The sequence below is a fragment of the Rutidosis leptorrhynchoides genome, chromosome 5 (assembly GCF_046630445.1).
Source record: "Rutidosis leptorrhynchoides isolate AG116_Rl617_1_P2 chromosome 5, CSIRO_AGI_Rlap_v1, whole genome shotgun sequence".
NCBI classification, from domain to species: domain Eukaryota; kingdom Viridiplantae; phylum Streptophyta; class Magnoliopsida; order Asterales; family Asteraceae; genus Rutidosis; species Rutidosis leptorrhynchoides.
In genome coordinates this window covers 374,809,543-374,816,609 of record NC_092337.1, presented here as the reverse complement: position 1 = coordinate 374,816,609, position 7,067 = coordinate 374,809,543, and the positions used below count along the sequence as shown (strand labels likewise).

The 7,067-nt window shown below is 34.1% G+C and overlaps 1 non-coding gene across 1 annotated transcript; it reads left to right on the top strand.

Moving 5' to 3' along the window:
* The first annotated feature begins 6,695 nt into the window (after window positions 1-6,695).
* On the top strand, window positions 6,696-6,802 carry LOC139851034 (small nucleolar RNA R71). The gene has a single exon (XR_011760398.1). It is a non-coding gene; the product is annotated as a small nucleolar RNA R71 (small nucleolar RNA).
* Window positions 6,803-7,067: the final 265 nt, after the last annotated feature.

The following is a 7,067-nucleotide window of genomic DNA, read 5'->3' as shown; positions in this document are numbered from 1 at the left end:
GCTCAAGAACACAAACCCTAGATTTCTAAATTTTTTGAAGTTTAAGGCTTCAAATCATGACAAATAGCATCAATCTAGGTTATACATGCATAATATATGAATAATTTAACTCTAATTACTCTAGAAATTATCAAAATCAAATTAGGTAAAAGTTTGCTCAAGAACACTATAATTCGAATTTAAAGAGTTTTAGGGGTGGAATTGTTACCTTCTTTGAAAAACTTCTGAACAAACGCATGATTAGAGCGGATTATAGCAAGAAATTTGGTTGATTTTGGTTGAAAAATGATGAAATTTGAGAGTGTTTTATGGGTGTGTTCGTGTATTTGTGTGTGTGAAAGTGGACAGAGAGCAGCTGCTCGTGCCCTTTGTTTCTGATCAGTTTTCTCACTCCATGCGAGCTCATGGATTTTGTGTGGAAACCCCATGCGATCACATGGGGGTCAGGTTTTTTTTTTTTTTTTTTTTTTTTTTTTTTTTTTAATAATAAAAACCTTTTACTTATAAAAACAAATAAGTGGTTTATTTAATATTTTGTTTCTTTTTAGATTGAGGGCGTTTCGGTACGTTTACCTAGTTCGTCCCTCGCCTAAATTTTAAAATTTGTCATTTTGAAGCGTTTGTTTTAAAAGTAAAGATTTTTGGGTTTTTTTTAATGTTTTTGGCATACTTTAAATCAATAAGATTAAAAATAATGATAAAAAAAATTTCTCGTCCCGTTCTCGGGTAAAGCAATTTCAGTTCAATGACCTAGTCTTCAACTCACGACGAATTTTAAAAATAAATTTTTTTTTAACTTAATGAAATAAAGTAAATTTTGTCTTTAAATTCACACCAAACTTAAATTTAAAACGCATAAAATTTCATATAAATATTAATATTTTTTTATTTACATTAATTTTATAATTTTACATTTAAAATAATATAGTTTTATATTAATTTTAAAAATCAAGGCAAAAATAAAAATAAAAATCTTTTTGGTCTTTTATCCCACTTTAATCCATCAAATATTAACAAAAATATACGTCCCTCTTTTGGGTAAAGTAATTTAGGCTATATTACCTAGTTTTACTCCTGACGAATTTTTGAAATATTTTGAATCGATTGATTAAAGATATTTATACCTTATGAATAAATTTCGCAGTGATGAATTAAATTTTTTTCTGATATCAATAATTTTGGTTTATTATACCTAATTTTATTGAATATCAATTTAATACTTTATAGCGAACGATTCAGCGTTTATTATCAAAAGGTTAAAAGCAATAAATAAAAATAAAATAAAAACTGTACATACTTACCTATTAGATAGAATTCTCAGAGACCTGCTTTAGTCGACTCATAGGAGAGTCGTTCGATTTGGTTTTCCATTGCAACATAAGCGTAACCTCGATTTTTCAATAATTTTTTTCTAAACATATGAACGGTCCTTCTCTGCATAAAGTAACAAACTCGGAATTGGAATGTGTTTGATTGTTCGAACATTTCCCTTCATGTGACCATTTTTCGCATTTATGACATCTTTCAAGGTGTCGTGCTCTTCTTTTTGTTGCGAATTTTGATTTTCCTTTACCAAAATGTATCTTATTATGATTCTTCCTGAGTTCTTTCCTTACTTCGTCCATTTTGCCTCTTATGAATGATACCAGCTCACTCGGGAAGATGTTATTATTACGTTTAGTAGTCATAGCGTGTAGTATTAGACCATGGTTCAAATCAAAGGAATTCTTCATCTCGTAAAACCTAAAAGAAATAAAAATTTAGAATGGAGGGAGAAGACTAGTTCTTTAGGGTCTACTAGGGAAAGACCAATCGGATTCCATTTTCGAGAACTACACGAAAACAGAAAATCTAACTCTAGACAGCATTATATTATCCTTAAAAGATTCGATTCTTCCCACACTTAGTTAGCTGTGGTGTCGAAATTGTGATTAACTTCATCTTCAACTTCCATTGGATTATCTATGTAATGTTTAATTCTATGACCATTAACTTTAAATTCAATCCCATTTGAATTTATTAATTCTACTGTTCCGTATGAGAAAACTCTTTTGACTGTGAATGGTCCAGACCATCTAGATTTCAATTTTCCAGGAAATAGCTTGAATCGTGAATTGAAAAAAAGAACTCGGTCTCCTTCCTTAAATTCTTTTGAACTTCTGATTCTTTTATCATGCCATTTCTTCGTTCTTTCCTTATAGATTAACGAATTCTCATATGCATCATGTCTTAGTTCTTCTAATTCATTTAGTTGACTTAACCGTAGACGTTCGGCTTCATGTAAATCAAGATTACACGTCTTCAAAGCCCAAAATGCTTTGTGCTGAATTTCTACTGGAAGATGACATGCTTTTCCGTAAACGAGTTTAAAAGGTGTGGTGCCAATTGGAGTTTTGTAGGCTGTTCTAAAAGCCCAAAGTGCATCCTCCAATTTCATGGACCATTCCTTCGGATTTGATCCTACGGTTTTTTCTAGAATACGTTTTAAAGCTCGGTTGGTATTTTCAACTTGTCCGCTTGTTTGTGGATGATAAGCGGTTGAGATTTTATGAGTTAATCCATATCTTTTGAGAACTTTCTCAAGTTGATTATTAAAGAAATGAGTACCCCGGTCACTTATTAAAGCTTTTGGTGTTCCGAACCTAGCAAAAAGACATTTTAAGAAGTTGACTACAACTCGTGCATCGTTAGTTGGGAGAGCTTGTGCTTCCCCCCACTTAGATACATAATCAAAGGCAACGAGAATGTAGAGATTATTATGAGATTTTGGAAATGGACCCATAAAGTCAATACCTCAAACGTCAAATACTTCACATACTTGAATGACATTTTGTGGTATTTCATCTCGTTGACTTATTTTTCTGGCCCTTTGACAAGCATCACAGGATTTACAAAGAAGGTGTGTGTCTTTGAAAATTGTAAGCCAATAGAATCCAGCGTCATAAACTTTTCTTGCTATGAGTTGTGGCCCATAATGCCCTCCTGTTGGTCCTGTGTGACAATGGTTTAAGATTTGAGTAGCTTCATTTCCGAATACACATCGGCGTATTATTCCATCGGGACAACTTTTAAACAAATGTGAATCTTCCCAAAAATAGTGTTTTATATCACTAAAGAATTTCTTTCGTTTTTGGTACGACAACCCTTTTTCAAGGAATCCACATACTAAGTAGTTTGCATAGTCTGCAAACCATGGAATTTCATTATAATGGATCTTCAATAAATATTCATCAGGAAAGTTGTCTTGTATGGCTGATTCATTTAGAACTTCTAATTCGGGATTTCCAAGACGAGAAAGATGATCAGCGGCGAGATTTTCTGCTCCCTTTTTGTCTCGGATTTCAATATCGAATTCTTGTAAGAGTAAGATCCAACGAATTAATCGTGGTTTAGCATCTTGTTTTGAAAATAGGTATCTAAGAGCAGAATGGTCGGTATAGACCACCGTTTTAGCTAGAACGAGATATGAACGAAATTTGTCAAAAGCAAAGACAATAGCAAGGAGTTCTTTTTCAGTAGTTGTGTAGTTCGTTTATGCTCCTTGTAACGTCTTACTAGCGTAATAAATAGGTTGAAATTGTTTTTCAATCCTTTGTCCTAAAACGACTCCCATTGCAAAATCGCTTGCATCGCTCATGAGTTCAAATGGTAGATTCCAATTTGGAGTTATCATGATCGGTGCATTAGTGAGTTTTTCTTTAAGAATTTTAAAAGATTTGATGCATTCATCTGAAAAGATGAATGGAGCATCCTTTTCAAGGAGTTTATTCATAGGAGTGGCAATTTTAGAAAAATCTTTTATGAAACGTCGGTAAAAACCGGCATGCCCTAGAAAACTCCTAACTCCTCTAACTTTGGTGGGATGTGGAAGTTTAACAATTTCATCTACTTTAGCTCTATCCACTTCAATTCCTTCTTTTGAAATTTTATGACCAAGAACGATGCCTTCTTTAACCATGAAATGGCATTTCTCCCAATTAAGAACTAGATTTGATTGTTCGCATCTAATAAGCATTCGTTCAAGATTAACTAGACATGATTCAAAAGTATCACCGAAGACTGAAAAGTCATCTATGAAAACTTCCATGCATTCTTCTATCATGTCGTGAAAAATCGCCATCATGCACCTTTGAAAGGTTGCAGGGGCGTTGCAAAGTCCAAATGGCATGCGTTTGTAAGCAAAAGTACCATAAGGGCACGTGAACGTGGTTTTCTCTTGGTCCTCGGGTGCAATTGGAATTTGAAAGTATCTGGAGAAACCGTCAAGAAAACAATAGTAACTATTTTCGGCTAACCTTTCCAACATTTGATCAATGAAAGGTAAGGGAAAGTGATCCTTTCTGGTGGCGTCATTTAATTTTTTATAATCAATACAAACACGCCATCCTGTTACAGTCCTAGTAGGAATAAGCTCATCTTTTTCATTTGTGATGACAGTGATGCCACCCTTCTTAGGTACGCATTGAACTGGGCTTACCCATGGACTATCAGAGATTGGATAAATTAAACCTACATCTAGCAGTTTAATAATTTCTTTTTTAACAACATCTTTCATATTAGGATTTAGTCTTCGTTGGTGTTGCACATATGTTTTATGACCTTCTTCCATAAGGATTTTATGTGTGCAATATGAAGGACTTATACCTTTAATGTCATGAATCTTCCATGCAATAGCTGGTTTATGAGCTTTTAACACAGAAATGAGTTGAGATTTTTCATTTTCCGTAAGGGAAGACGAGATTATTACAGGTAATTCATATTCACCATGTAAATAAGCATATTTCAAATGGTTTGGAAGTGGCTTTAACTCTAATATCGGTGGTTCTTCTATCGATGATTTGTATCGATATCTGTCTTCCTCTTTCAACATTCGAAGTTCTTCTATTGTTGGTTCGTATTCATTAGCTATGAGTGTAGCTAACATTTCAGCTTCATCAATTGGTTCAGTTCCTTCTCCTAAAGAACATTCTCCTGTTCCTTGTAATTCTGGAAATTCTTCTAACAATTCTGCATGTGAATCTATAGTTTGAATATAATAACATGTATCATCTGCAGATTGCGATTGTTGCATGGCTCTATCTACTGAAAAGGTAACACTCTCGTCCTCTATACTTAGAGTCAGTTTCTTACCAAAGACGTCTATTATTGCTTTTGTCGTGTTTAAGAATGGTCTTCCTAATATGAGAGGAACTCAAGAATCTTCTTCCATGTCCAGAATAACAAAGTCTACTGGAAATACTAAAGTACCAACTTTAACTAGCATGTTCTCCATTATCCCTCTAGGATATTTTACTGATCGGTCTGCTAGTTGTATGCTTATTCGTGTTGGTTTCAATTCTCTAAGGTCTAGTTTAGTGTATAATGAGTATGGCATTAAATTTATACTAGTACCTAAGTCTGCCAATGCTTCTATTGAATTAAGACTACCCAGAAAATATGGAATTGTGAAACTTCCTGGATCTGATAATTTTTCTGGTAGTTTATTCAACAGCACTGCAGAACAATTAGCATTCATAGTAATAGCCGAGAGTTCTTCCATTTTCTTTCTATTTGTGATTAGATCTTTCAAGAATTTAGCATATCTTAGCATTTCTGAAATCACATCAATGAAAGGAAGATTGACATTTATTTGTTTAAACATATCTAAGAATTTGGATTGCTCGGCTTCAAGTCTTTCTTTTCTCATTTTACTCGAGTGAGGAAGTGGTGGTTGGTATGGTTTAACATAAGGTTTAGCCTTAACTGTGTTATCTTCATTAACCTTTTCAACTACCGATTTCGATTCCTTCTCTTGCTCAGGCTGTGGTGCCTGTGTAGTAGGAATAGAGTCATCAGAAATTACAGGTATTTCAGGTGGTTTGAGTGTAATACCACTTCTTGTGGTAATGGCTTTAGCTGTTTCATTTCGGGGGTTAGCATTTGTATCGCTCGGTAAACTCTCCGGTTTTCTTTCACCAATTAACCTTGCTAGGTTGTTTACTTCTTGTTTCGGATTTTGTATAGAAGCTTGTTGATTTCTAAATGCTTGAGCATTTTGTTCATTAGTTTGTTTCTGAGATGTGAAAAACTGCGTTTGAGATTCAACTAGCTTCGACATCATATCTTCTAAATTTGGCTTTTTATCATCGGTTTATGGTGGTTTATTTGGAAAAATAGGTCTTTGCTGGTTGTAAGTATTATTAGATACTTGTTGATTGCTAGGACCTTGTTGATTGTTGTATGGAACATTTCGGTTATAATTCTGATTTTGATTGTAGTTTGGTCTTGGCAGTTGATAATTATTTTGATAATTATTTCCAGGACTTTGGTTCATGTATGAAACATTCTCTCTTTGTTCCATTGTTTGTTCAATACTGAAACAATCTTTTTTCAAATGTGGTCCTATACACTGCTCACAACTAATTCGTACTGCGTGAATATCTTTAGTCATCTTCTCCATTCGTCTCTTGAAAGCATCTAACTTTGCGGAAATGGAATCAAAGTCATGGCTAGAATCAGCTCTACCTGCTTTAGATGAACGGAAGATATCTTTTTCTTGATGCCACTCATGTGAGTGGGAGGCAGTGTTATCAATAATTTTGTGAGCTTCGGTTGCGGTTTTCTTCATAATGGAACCACCAACTGCTGTGTTGATATCTTTTCGTGTAGCAACATCGCATCCTTGGTAGAATATTTGCACTATTTGATAAGTGTCTAAACCATGTTGAGGACATCCTCTCAATAACTTTCCAAATCTTGTCCACGCCTCATATAATATTTCATTTGGCTTTTGTGTGAACGTAAAAATTTCTCCTTGAAGTCTCACGGCTTTAGATGCCGGAAATTTTTTTTTAAGAAATTTCTCAACTAAAACATCCTATGTGTCAATCGCCCCTTCAGGTAACGATTCTAACCAATCTTTGGCTTCTCCCTTTAAAGTCCAGGGAAATAACATGAGATAGATTTGTTCATTCTCAACTTCTCTGATTTTAAATAGAGTACAAATCCTATTAAAGGTACGAAGATGTTCGTTTGGATCTTCTTTTGGGGCACCACTAAATTGGCATTGATTAGTTACCATGTGTAGG